The sequence below is a fragment of the Camellia sinensis genome, chromosome 2, assembly GCF_055761805.1.
Source record: "Camellia sinensis isolate YWXY chromosome 2, ASM5576180v1, whole genome shotgun sequence".
In the NCBI taxonomy this organism is placed as follows: Eukaryota; Viridiplantae; Streptophyta; class Magnoliopsida; order Ericales; family Theaceae; genus Camellia; species Camellia sinensis.
Window position 1 is genome coordinate 39205390 of NC_138962.1, and position 13686 is coordinate 39219075.

Here is a 13686-nt window from a genome sequence, read left to right on the forward strand (position 1 = left end):
TCCCGCTCGAGCGGCACTTCCACCGCTCGAGCGGACGACTGAAATCTGGAAATCCCAGATTCGATCTCCAGGTCTAAAACCAAGCTCAAAAGCATCAAAACCAATCCTCTTGGGCCCATTTTCTGGAAAACACTTAAAAACACATAGGATATCATGTTTCAAAGCTCAATTTTTAAGAAATCAAAGCCCAAGGGTGTTTAATTCAAACCCAATTTCAAACCAATTTCAAATCATTTTCAAGAACAATCTTCAAACATGACATGCATGATCTTAAATCGTTTTCAAAGCTTTAATGCTGTTTCAAAAGAGCTCAAGCCTTCAAAAACAGGATGAACTCATGGAGTATATTCAAAAGATGGACATGCATGTGAGGTATGGTGAACTACCACCTCAAAACTTCAATATATTTACATGCATGCAACACTTAAGCTTCAATTGATGCTCTCAGGAGCCAATTCTTTTTCAAAACATGGTGAAATCATGGACTTAAACATGATTATGAACATGCATGTAACCTTTTGCCATGAAAACAACTCAAACATCTACAATACAAACATGCATGCAAAGATTGAGCTTCAGTTCACCATTAATGGACCAATTCATGACTTAGCTCTACAACTAGACATGAACCATGCAAGAACTAGTTCAATAGCATCAATAAGAAGATAAGATCCTTACCTAGAGCTTGAATTAGAAGACTAGGAGCTCAAATATGCAATCTATACTTCAATTCCTTCAATTCTCCAAGCAAAACCCAAGGTAGAATTCAATTCCTCTCACTCTCTCTCCTCTCTTCCCTCTTGGTCGGCAATGAGAAGGAAAATGGCTGAGGAAATGTTGTTCTTGGCTCAAGTATGTGTGTGAGATAGTGGCCCACTCAATGGCAAAACGGTAATTAAGTCCAACTCTTCAATTGGCTTATTTTAATCTAATTTAATCCACCTAATCAGTTTTCCGATAATTACACCATAAAATCATATTAATTATGAGGGTCACGGAACATCAATCGGTTTCAGATTCGGCCGCCGATAAGGCCTTCAAATAGCAGTTTAAACATATAAACATGAACAGATAATCAGACAATCAAACAGATAGAATGCAATTAACTAACATATACTCGGTCAATTCAGTTTCCAATTTCAGTCAGTCAGTTCAGTACTTTAATCAGTTCAATTATCAGTCAGTTATCAGTCATCATCAGTTCCGTTTAGCAGTAATCGGTGATTATCGGTAATCAATCAGTCCTTAATCAGTAAACAGTATGAGGGTTGTTACAGTTAACTTGATCGTCGGAGGGTTTTTCCGGCCACACACCGCCGGGTAGCTCACCGTTACTTGCTCGCAGGTGATCGGACATCGACGGAGCTCGGAAGAAAGGAGTACGGGCTTGCCGGAATATTTGCTCCCCGGTCCTTCATTCGGTTATCCGGCCAGGCGCTTAAGGTATGAAGCATGGTATGACCGAGGTAGGGCAGCTCGGCTGCCGAGCTCCAGCTATGCTGACAGGCAGTTGAGAGCAGGTGATGAACGGCATGGTTTATGCTGACAGATGGGATAGCAGAGCCACGTGTCAGAAGATGACAGGGAGTGGATATGGGGCACAGAAGGTATGTAAGCATGACTGCGCCCCCCCCATACGGGACACACGAACACATCTGTAAGGATTTCTTACACTCAAACACTCTCTCCCTTCTCTCTATTCTCTCTAAGGTGTGTGCTAACTTGACCGTCGGAGGGTTTTTCCGGCCACACACCGCCGGGTAGCTCACCGTTATTTGCTCACAGGTGATCGGATATCGACGGAGCTCGGAAGAAAGGAATACGGGCACGCCGGAATATTTGCTCCCCGTACACATATGTAATTGAGTTATTTGTTATTGAATAGCTCAAAATTACAGAGGATCCAACTACAAAAACACGTTTAAAATGCGATGAAAAATAATAATTAACATGGTAATATATAGTAATGTAACCTTTATAAATTTATGCATTTTTTTGTGTGTGTGTAGTTTTCTTCTCTTAATTTCTTTTATCCAATAAGGAAGCTCAAGGAAAATGAAGAGGAAATAATGTTTATGGACTTAACATTGTTTGATTTGTTTCCTCCTATTACTTCACCATCTTTTGTATCACATTCCATTTGACAATTTATGACCATAAATACGAGTACATATTGGGCATAACAAATGTATCACGTAACAATATTATTAATTTGTAAATATATTTATATTACAGTAGTGAAAATTACATAGCTGGACTATGGATAAACATTCAAGTATTATGATTGATTACATTTCAAGGGAAGAAAAAAAAAATGAATAATTAGCTTAGAATACACTACACTCTATTGAGGCTCCAAATACAACCTAATTTTGAGAGAGAACAAAATTACGTGATTTCTCTGTCTTTCTGTTCTAATATGATTTTAAAATCCAACATTCATTTTTGTTTTGACATATTGGGCAGCTGTCAACATACGAGAAAAGAAGGATATAGAAATTTTGTGACATTAATTTGCCCCAAAATATGTAATTAAATTAAATGACAAGCAAAATATAGTATTAAAACCTTAAAGGAAGCAAATTTTCAACAAGTTTGAGAGCAAATTCAAGCTATATATATGGAGACACACCCCATATATATTCATTCCCTTATGTTTCTCTCATTAGATAATCACCATTTCAATTCCTTATTTCTCTAATAAATTTTTTTTTTTTTTTTTTTTGGTGTCATTGGTGTTTGCCATGGCGAGAAAGAGCAAAGGTCGTCAAAAGATCGAGTTGACAAGAATGTCAAAAGAAAGCAGCCTACTTGTTACCTTTTCAAAGCGTCGTTCTGGGCTATTTAATATGAATGTTGTTTGATAAATTTCATTAAATAGGATCCAAAAATCTAGATATACTAAAAAAATGGCTATGTAAAACGAAATTCATAGAAATAAATTTTTAAAACAAAATAAAAAATTTCTACCTAGTACTTCATTCAACTTGTTCATACACATATCACGTTTTAACAAGATAATAATATTTTATTGAAGGAATGATAAGTAAAACTTAATATGTTAAATTTATTTATTCATTTTTGTAAAACTTAGTGTATTAAACTTTTACATAATGAATCTATAAAACAATGTCCCATAAAACCATTAGTCCACTGAACCTGTGACTTCTCATTTCATTCAACGATGTAGGTACTTCACTAGAGAGAGCGATGACATGGATGAAATTTAAAACTTAAATTTTTTGAATAATATGACAACCCTGACATTCACTTTAAATATTGTAGAAAAATTTTAATTTTTTTATTAATTAATTACTTTGTGACATGAGGTAAAACAATAATCCCTCAAGTACTCGATATATGTAAGGGTTGGATCACGGGGTCCACCGCAAACCATGTTTTAATATTTCGATTTGGTGATTTATATAAAAAAGTACAAATAAATTTCGATTCAGACCCACGAGCCACCGCAGGTCCCATTTGATGACCAATACTGAACATATACGCATTTTTGTGGGATTAGCTATCTATTAGATATCTAATTGGAATAGAAAAAATTTACAATTAAACATTGGAATATGAGTCCAAAAGATTTGTATTCCCAATCTAATACATTAATTTGGCCAATTAAACAAGTCCATAAAGGATAACAAACGAACATATAAAAGTGGGCAAAGATTAGTAGCTCGAGGTTGGTTTGTCAAAAATTTGAGAAACTTGAGTTTGATTTGAGTCAACTAGATCAAATAAACTAGCTGTGCTCAAATTTTTTTTTTTTTAAAAGAAAAAAATCAATTAATTTGCATATTAAGTGAAAAAGAGAACATTATGAGCAAAATGTAATTAAAGATAAATTTCATTCATTAGTTATGAAAATTTAATATAAAATAGAGAAACGAAATATATTTGATATGTTGTTAAAAATAAATATTAATTTATATATTTTTTGTTAATGAGCCTAATTGAGCCGAGCTTGGGTCAACATGAACTCAGCTCAATTATTAACTATGTATACAAATTTATCTTGCGCTCAAATGAGTTTTAAATGAGTTGATTATGAAGGTCTTTTCACAATTCTTGAATTGAAGGGTTATTTTGTTCTATATTTCTAGTTTAAGTAAAGTCAAATTTGCAATAACAAAAAGAGTAAAGTTAAAAGTTGAAAGTGCAGAAAATAGAGAAAATGATGTGATAATTTATAGTGACTTTTTGACTTCATAATAACCATGACAATGGTATATCTATGAGTAGAGTTCTCAAAAATGGGTGATACTAGTTTTCTACAAATTAAAAATAAGTAAATAAATTAATAATTAAATAGAAAAAGAAAAAGGGGCAGATGGTGCAGGTTACCCACATTATTCTTATTAGAAGACAGAGTTAGTAATAGAAGCTTTACATGGAAAAATCAATAATGGATAAATTGCACATGGTTATAATGGTATTGTTAATTAATCAAATCACAAACGTTACAAATACTAGATAAGTTCGAATTCAACAATTTAATGATTTTCCAAGTAATACAAAACCTTATGTTTACCTGATATATTTAGCAGTTTTTTTTAGCTTTTCTGTCTAATTTTACGTTACGAACATCGACTTTTCCTTATATTTTTTCCGTTTTCTGTCTTCCTCTCTTGAAATGGTGAATTGTATTTTGCTTTTACAGCTCAAATTCATTTTGACATATTTTAATTTTCCAAGTAATTTTGTATATAATCCCAATGTTCAATTATATCTTTTAATTTTCAATCGTAGCAATAGCTGTTGATTTTGAAACTTAAGTTTTCTCTTTAATAAATTTGTATACATAAATAAATAAATTTTTTTAAAGAGTTTATGCATTATAAGTTGGTAGAGTACCAACCACTATTTTTTTTTAGGAATAAACCAATAACAATTGTCAAATATGAAACAATTAATTGACTTCAAGCTGAATAGTAAGTTTCTTTTGAATAGATGAAAAAATAACATTTTCCCATGAGGATTTTTAAATTTTTTTGGGGGGTTACATCATAGTAACTTACAACTAAACAATTGACTTTGACATGAGAAGTCAACTAGCTTCTTATAATGCCAATTACGAAAAAAAATTATTTTATAAATCTCATGCATTAAGAGCATAAGATTTTAGAACTCTCAAATTAGCACATTAATAAACTAGTAATCAAAACCTCAAAACACAATTATATTGGCCAGCTTTATGAGTGAATTCCAAGCCCCTTTAAATTGCTCATGTGTCATCTAAACATCTTCATAGTAAATGTGAATTCTTTTTTTTCTCTCTAGTGGGAAGAGAAGAGTTCTTCAATAGTTTTAGCCATGGCAAAGAAACCAAGCATGGGTTGCCAAAAGATCAAAATTGCGAAAATAGAGATAAAAAATCACTTGCAAGTCACCTTCTCAAAACGCCGATCTGGGCTTTTCAAGAAGGCAAGCGAACTTTGCACGCTTTGTGGTATAGAGATTGCTATCATAGTTTTTTCTCCGGCTGGCAAAGTGTTTTCTTTTAGCCACCCTAACGTGGATTCTGTCGTTGATCAATTCCTAACTCGTAACCCTCCACCTAACACCACCCTTATTGAGGCGTAATGCTAGCGTGCGCGAGCTCAACTTACAACTTACTCAAGTTCTCAATGAATTGGAAGTCGAGAAAAGACATGGTGAAACCTTAGATCACACGAGAAAAGCTAGTCAAAGACAATACTGGTGGGAAGCTCCAATAGACAAGCTTGGCTTGCATGAGCTTGAACAACTTAGGAATTCAATGGTGGAGCTCAAGAAGAACGTAACCAATCAGGCAAACAAAATTCAAGTCGAGGGCACCACAAACCCTTCGCCATTTTTCTTAGTAAATGGCACCGGAATGGTTGATGGCTTTGAGAGTAAAACATCTCATATCAATGCTTGTTCTTCAACCGCTCCTAATGTGCACAACTTTGGCTATTATGGTCATGGATTTTTTTAAGGTTTTCTTGTCCGTTTTCATGTTGGTTCCAAGCTGGCTAGTACCGTACTTGCCAATAATAAATCTTTTTTCCGTTATGTTTGTCCATGAATTGTGATAATGATTTTTCATCTAATATTCCTTTAGTGCCATAATAATTATTAAATTAATTCGTCTTTGGCAAGTTATAATAATCATAACTTTATTAGTTAAAATTTTACCTTTGTATTGTATGGATAGCATGGATTTAAGATGGCTTTTCAAGATGTCTCCTTTACACCATTGAATGATTTTCTTTAGAAAATTATGTTTAATTTATATTTTCCTATAATAATAATGAGCTCAATCTTAGGATTAATATGGATGCTTCAATCCTATTGTTATGGTAAGAGAAAATTACGTTTTACCCTTAGGCCATGTTTGTTTGGGTGGACATGAGTTTGGGATTGGACTAATAGTCCAATAAAATTATTAATCCGATATTTGGTTAAACAAATTGAAGTAGAGACTAATTATTTTAAACTTGACTATTAGTTAAGATATGATACATAATCCAACGGATTCGTAGTCTTAGGACTATTAGTCATGGGAATGCTAATTCAGTCCGCCCAAACAAACATGGCCTTAAAGTATGACTAAATACCACTTTATCACTCTAACTATGAATTTATATCAACGTAAAACTTCTATTAAAAAGTTCATTACATTAATGAAATTAATCATGTGGCATGCACATGATAACTCTAATATTGTGATATGCCTAAATGACTATATCTTGAAAAGAAAAAAATAAATAAAAATTAATGGCATCAAAATTTATGTACCCTTTTTCTAATTTTCCCATGGCCTAAATTTTCCATTGAATTTTTATTCTCTCAAGCTTTCACAACAACCAAACGAACCCTAATTCATCACACAACTAAAATTTGATCGCTTTGGTTAGGTCAGTACCTAAAATTCAACAACAAATTTACAAAGCAATGAGTTAATTCATCCCAAAACATGCATGGAAAATCATAGAAGAAAACATATTAATTAAAAGAATTGATTCACAAAATGACAAACATTCAATTTTGTTGCCAATTGGTCGAAGATTCAATGGAATTTCACTACCCTTTGACCTTCAATGGATGTTTAATTTTAGATAAAGTGACCATAGTATTAGAGAGAGAGAGAGAGAGGTGGGGTGGTTTGTGGTTAGTGAAAGGAGATAAATTTGAAAGGGTGAAAGATGGAGAAATGGTGGATATGGGCTTTATGGCCTGTTAAACTTGCTTGAACTTGTTATGATTCATAAGGTTTGGAATAATAGTTTAGATCTATATGACTAAGTTGAGAATTTTTTTAGGCCCGTTTATAATGTGGGTCAGACTTCAGAAAACGCATCAAGCCCGTTTTATCCCGCTCACAAATTATATACATATTTATTTGTTTGTTTTTATATTGGTGTCTTTATAATTTTTTATTAACATAATTTATGTAGTAGAGCATCTCTAACGCTTAGTCTCTTTTTTTCATTAATTTTGAATAAAGATTTGGGTTGAAAATTTCATCTAATATTAATCGCTTTAATGCTAATTTTTCAATTTTTATCAAACAACTAGTCGAGCGAGAGGACGACGGGAAGGATGTCTGGGCGATCAACCGACTTGTGTAAATTGATGGGCAATTTTGCAAGCACATGCCGAACAGACAACCAGTTGGTCGCCCAATGTACTGTGATGCCCCAACAGCTACCGGTGACAATAGCGGCTACCAACAACAATTTGATAAAACACTAAAGTCTCCCTCAATTTGATGAAAGTTTTGAGTTTTTCCTCAGTTGATATGAGTTTGATGTCATGGTTAGAGCAGCAAAACTGTACTTATTTTATCAAAATTAAATATAATAATAAAAAAAGAGTAAGCGTTGAATATGTTCTTATTAGTTAGGGTATCTCTAATGGTGCATCAATTTTTTCACTAAATTTGAGTAAAAATTTGAGGAAAAGCTCTCTTTGATATCAAGTGCTCCAACAGAGTGTTTTGCAACTTCGTTAAACCACTGGTCGACTGGGCAGATGTCTAATCGGTCAACCGACTAGTGCAAATTTTTTACAATTTTTCTTCTTGGGGTGGTCATCTGGGGGGGTCAACCAGCCAGTGTAATTTTTTCACAAACTTTTGCCTTGAAGTGGTCATTCGGGAGGACATCCGAGCAGACATCCAGTAGTGAAAATCAAATAGTTATGAACAATAATTTGATTAAAGGTATATTGGTCATCAAAAATCCTAAATTCGATATCGATTTGATAAAACCGTTGGAGTTGAAAAAGGAATCATTTTTCCTCAAAGTCAAATTTGATAATAAATTTGATATGCGATTGGAGATGGTCATATGTAAAAAGATTTGATGTGATGCACACTTTTATTTCCTAAATGTGTGTACTATATAAAGGCTAGATAGGATAAAGTGGTATTAAATTATACTTCAAAGAGATAAATCCTTATATTTTGTGGTCTTATAATATATATTTTTTTTATACTAATTGTTATAGAATAATGTTATATAAATGTGAAAATTAATATAAAAATTTATACGGAAGGATTTGATTGAATTGTTGGACTATTGCTCTATAACAAAGAGATCATCCGAATACTACTATATTATTAAAATGAGATATTTTATATAAAACATGTGAAAAAAATAACATTTTTATATAAGAAAATGATTGATACTATTAAAAAGTCTTTTCTAATTTATCTTAAATGACATAGCAGATTACATGTTATTTTTTGATTTGTTACAAACTAAATCATATCGTTGAATTGTGAGTCTTAACATTTCTCATTTATTTTTCACTTTTAATTTCTAAACTATTTTTAAAAAAATTATTTCATCTTTAAATTATTCATTTCATCTATTTAATTTAACAAAAAATGCTAAAGATTCTAAAAATTCTACCAAAAATTGTATCAAATGTCTCAAATGGGTGTGGGACCCATATGAGACCCACACCCACGTGAGACATTTGATAAAATTTTTATTAAAATTGTTGAGATCTCTAGCATTACTCTTAATTTAATTTCAATTAATATGGTTTAATTGTGGGTATCTCCATTCTCTTTCACACATTTGTAAGGTAAATTGCATTTAATTTCATCACTACAGCCATTAGAAGAGTGTCTCGTTATGCATTGAGAAATATTATTTACACAAAAAATATGTGCAGAAAAACTCTCAAATAAGACTAGATCTTATATAGGTCCCACATGTGTGAACCCAAACTTTCATGTACGGACTTTTGTGCACCGATTTTTTATTTTTTATTTGTCTTACGAGTAATGTTAGAAATTTTAAAAATTCTATTAAAGTTTTTATCAAATATTTTACGTGGACGTGGGACTCACACAATGTGAGTTCCATGTGGTTCCCACATAGACATTTAAGAACGGTCTGTTTTAGCCTAAAAGTCAAAAAACTACAACAAAATCAAAAAGTCTATAACCAAGAAGTCAAAGATTCCCTTTTCTCTCTACTTTTTACATATTTTTTCATAAAAAATCAAAAATTCATTCCAAACAGACTAGTTTTTTTATCTCATATTTTAGTCAAAAAAATTAAAAAATTACTAAAATATAGCATGTTCCCAGACGAGGACTTAGTAAAAAATTTGAGATTTCTAACACTTTTGTTCTCTTATAAAATATTTTTCATCTTGTCCACATTTATTGTACATTAAATTCTTAAAAGTAGTAGTAGACCGTGGGTTTTTTTTTTTTTTTTTTGGGGATCTAAAAGCCATACAAGAAATTATGATTCAAAAAATAAAAATTTAATGACAAAATCACTTTTTAAGGACAAAATATTTTTTGACAAAAATATTATTATTTTATTTTTAGCAACAAAATTAAACATTTAATAATGAATTACTAACCTTTTGGGATCAAAAGTTGTCTCAAAAAAATAAACATTTTTTGGGCCAAGTTATTTTATCCCTAAAAGTACATTTATTAGCAATATTTTCAAAATTTTATCCCTAAAAGTTCTTTTTTTACTTTATTTTTCAAGACGACTTTTTAGCGACCGTTCTTGCGACAATTGAAATTAATACCTAAATATTTTTTATAATAAAATTTATACTTTTAGAGACAAAAAAATAATCTCTAAAATTCTTATATGTTGTGGTGAGTTCCTAAAAATTTAAAAACTAAAAAAAAAAATTGAAAATCTAATATAGACGAGAAATTTTTATTTAATTGAAAAGGTATATTTAAAAGCACTTTTTAATTTTAGTGCATTTTTCTCAAGTTTCATTTAATTTTTTAAAAAAGGTTTTATCTTAAAAATTCTTTAAATTAAATTAAAAATTGAACAATTTGTTTTTTAAAAAATCACTACAAACACAAATTCAATTGAATAATATATGTTAGGTTAATGATGATGTGCTGATATATAAAACTGTTGTCGTTTTTTCAAAAATTAAAGTAATTATTATGAGAAATAATATTTATTATTAAATTTATTTTACTTATTGTGTATTTATAAAATAAAAGCCATACTTATATGATCCTTTAGATTTAAAAAATAAAAAATAAAAAATTATCATGTCATATAAAAAAAATTAGGTGAAATGTGATAAAATATTATGGAAATATGTTAAAGAATTTAATTATTTTTTGTTGTCTCTTGAATTACATGAAATTTTATATATATTAGATATCTCATTTTTTTCTTCTCCTCATGTCTCTGCCTCCCTTCTTCGATCTGTTTTACTCTATTGATGCTCATTATTGACAACATTTATCATCGTCTATCACTCTTAGTAACAACCACTATCACCCTTCTTTCCTTCTTCCCCCGCCTATGGTTGCCATTAACAACCACCCTGTTGGTATTGGATCAAATAGGTTTGATGGGTACTTTTGGGCTCGTGGTGGTAAATTAGTTATAAATTTCATTTACTTTTATCGTATAATTCAATAATAAATTATTTTAAGAAAAAGATCATGGTACATATCCTATACATCTTATAATTATAAATATATATATATATATATATATATAATTTCATATTTTTTAAGTCATAATTTTTTAAAAAAAAAGTTATAATCAAATATCTCAAAATATTATCATAATTAAAAAATAAAAATAATCATAATTAACAAAGAAAATAACATAACTAAAACTACCTATAATATAAAGTGTGTCTAATAAAATTCTCTTTCGACAATGATACATCCCTCTAAAACTAAAATACTAATTGAATTCTAATGACGTAAAATATCAAAAAATAAAAATAAAAATAAAAATAAAATATCACATAAAATGGACTCCACATAAACATTAAAACTCAATTCTAAGACATTTTTTATTCTCTTTATTTTAATCATCTTTTACTTGACGTTGGCTGCCCATGATAGAATATTCCGCAACAAAAGAGGATTAGATGGAACAGCTGAAAAAAAAAAAAGAAAAAAAGAAAAAAAAGAGAAGAAGAAGAAGAAGAAGAAGAAGAAAAGAAGAGAGTATTATCTAGTTCTTGATTTCATAAAAATATTAAAAATGTCAATATAAGAACACCTTCAACAGTGTATTAATTTTTTCTTTAAATTTACATAAAATTTTGAGTAAATTTTTTTTTTGATACCAAGCACTCCAACAGAGAATTTTAGAGTTTCATCAAACTATCGGTCGATTGGAGGGATGATTAGCCAGTCGATCGACTAGTGTAATTTTTTTACAAATTTTTTTCTTAAAGTGGCCATCTAGAGGACAACCGGGCAGACATCCAGAGAGACTTCCGGGTTATATCCGGTAACGACAATGAACAGTAATTTGATGAAAGACACATTGGTCCTTAGTTTGACAAAAGAAAAGTGAAATCTTGAATTTGATACGTATTTGATAAAACCATTGGAACAAGTTTTGAAATTATTTTTCATCAAATTTAAATTTGATAATAGTTTTAAGTAACCATTGGAGGTGATCAAAAAGTTAATCCATATGTAAAATCCTCAATTGCTTGAATATTCTCTTTTTTTAGGGGTGTTTGGAAACTATAGAGTCTTTTGAGAAAATTATTAAAAATTGACTTTTTTGATTTTTTTTAAAAATATGTAAAAAATGTGAGCGATGATATAACTCAAAATAAGTTAAAAGATGGGAAGTGACTTTTAACCCACTTCCCAAAAGGGGCCTATATAAACCACATTTTTTTTGAATTTTTTTGTCTTTGGCATCTTTTTTTTTTCAAAATTATATCAATAATATTTTTTTGATCAGTTTGGTAAAGACGAATTTAAAAAATTAATTTTTTTTAAAACAATTCTAAAAAAAATTAAAATTTTAAAAAAGTAAAAAATCTACTATTTTTTTACTTATTTTCATTTTTATGGGACTTTTTATAGATTTTAAAATTTCTTTTAAGTCTTTCGGGTTGTCTTGTTGAGCTAAGGAATTGTTTGGCATCACTTATATTAGTAAAATTTTCTATCTTTTTTTTAGTTATAACAACTCTTTAATTTTTTGCATATCTTTTCGTAAAAAATCAAAAAATATCATTTTAAACAATTCCTAAATCAAGAAGTCTAGAACTTTATAAAAAAATTTAACAAAAGTTCACTAAAAAAGAAAAGAAAAGAAAAATAAATAAATAAATAAATAAACAAATAAACAAACCTCAAATGCCTACTTAATTAAAAAAAAACAATATTTTAAAGGAATAATCCAGAATGATCCAAAGACATTTCTGATAAATTTGATGGTGGCTAATGGGACCATTACATTTTGGGTTGGAATTTTACAAAGGAGGACCGTACAAATATTTTGAACAAGTCCAAGTTAGCTCCAACTGGCTTTAGACAATTGGTTTGTTAGATTTGTCTCTCTACGTCCCTCAAACTTAGTTATTATATTTTAGAGGTTCCTTCTTATTGTCTACCCAAGTCTATTATTTTGTACTTTATTTTTTTGTTATTTCCAAATGTAATCGAGTTATTTGCTATTGAATTGCTCAAAATTATAGAGAATTTAACTTCAAAAAACACGTTTAAAATGCGGTGAAAAATAATAATTAACATGATAATATATAATAATGTAACCTTTATAAATTTAGGAAAAGTTATGGATAAATCATGGAATTTGAAAAGGTGGTGCAATTAATCATTAAATATATTTATTACTCTGTTTGGTCCTGGTGGATGTGTATTTCCTGAAATGCCCTTGTTTTTTGGGTTGTGTGTGAAGACGGTTTGAATGACTTTTTAGCATGGGGTGTGATTGGGTGTGACAGTGGCAAAAAAACACTATAGTAGTTTTTGTCGAATTGTAATTGTATGACGGTGTGTTGTCATATTGGTGTAACCCGTCCCAGCTAAATTGGCCCATATGTTATGATATGCAAACCCCCAAATCAAGCAACAGTGTCGTGTAATCCCTAGTTTTTTGGTGTTACTGTTTTAGTGTTACTGGAATTGGGAGATTGTGTGGAATTGGGTGAGTGTGTGGATATTGATTTGGGACTCAGAGGAATACAGTAGGGTTTCGAGTGAGATTGTCCTTATTTTTTTCTGAATTTGTGTGTTGGAGGCGTAGTGTGTTGTAGGGTTTAGACGGTGGTCGGTGTGTGTAAGGTATGCTGGTGGGAACATCGACCTGTGGAACGAACATCGACAGTGGCAACGGCGCACAAGCATAAGTTTTTTGTTTTTGTTAGTAGTCTTGTTACGTTTTGTTTTTTTTTTTTTTTGAAAGTTAT

At 30.4% G+C, this 13686-nt stretch overlaps 1 pseudogene; it reads left to right on the forward strand.

Annotated features, from left to right (window-relative positions):
- The first annotated feature begins 5303 nt into the window (after nucleotides 1-5303).
- On the forward strand, nucleotides 5304-5968 carry LOC114302062 (agamous-like MADS-box protein AGL62 pseudogene; annotated as a pseudogene).
- The last annotated feature ends 7718 nt before the right edge of the window (nucleotides 5969-13686 follow it).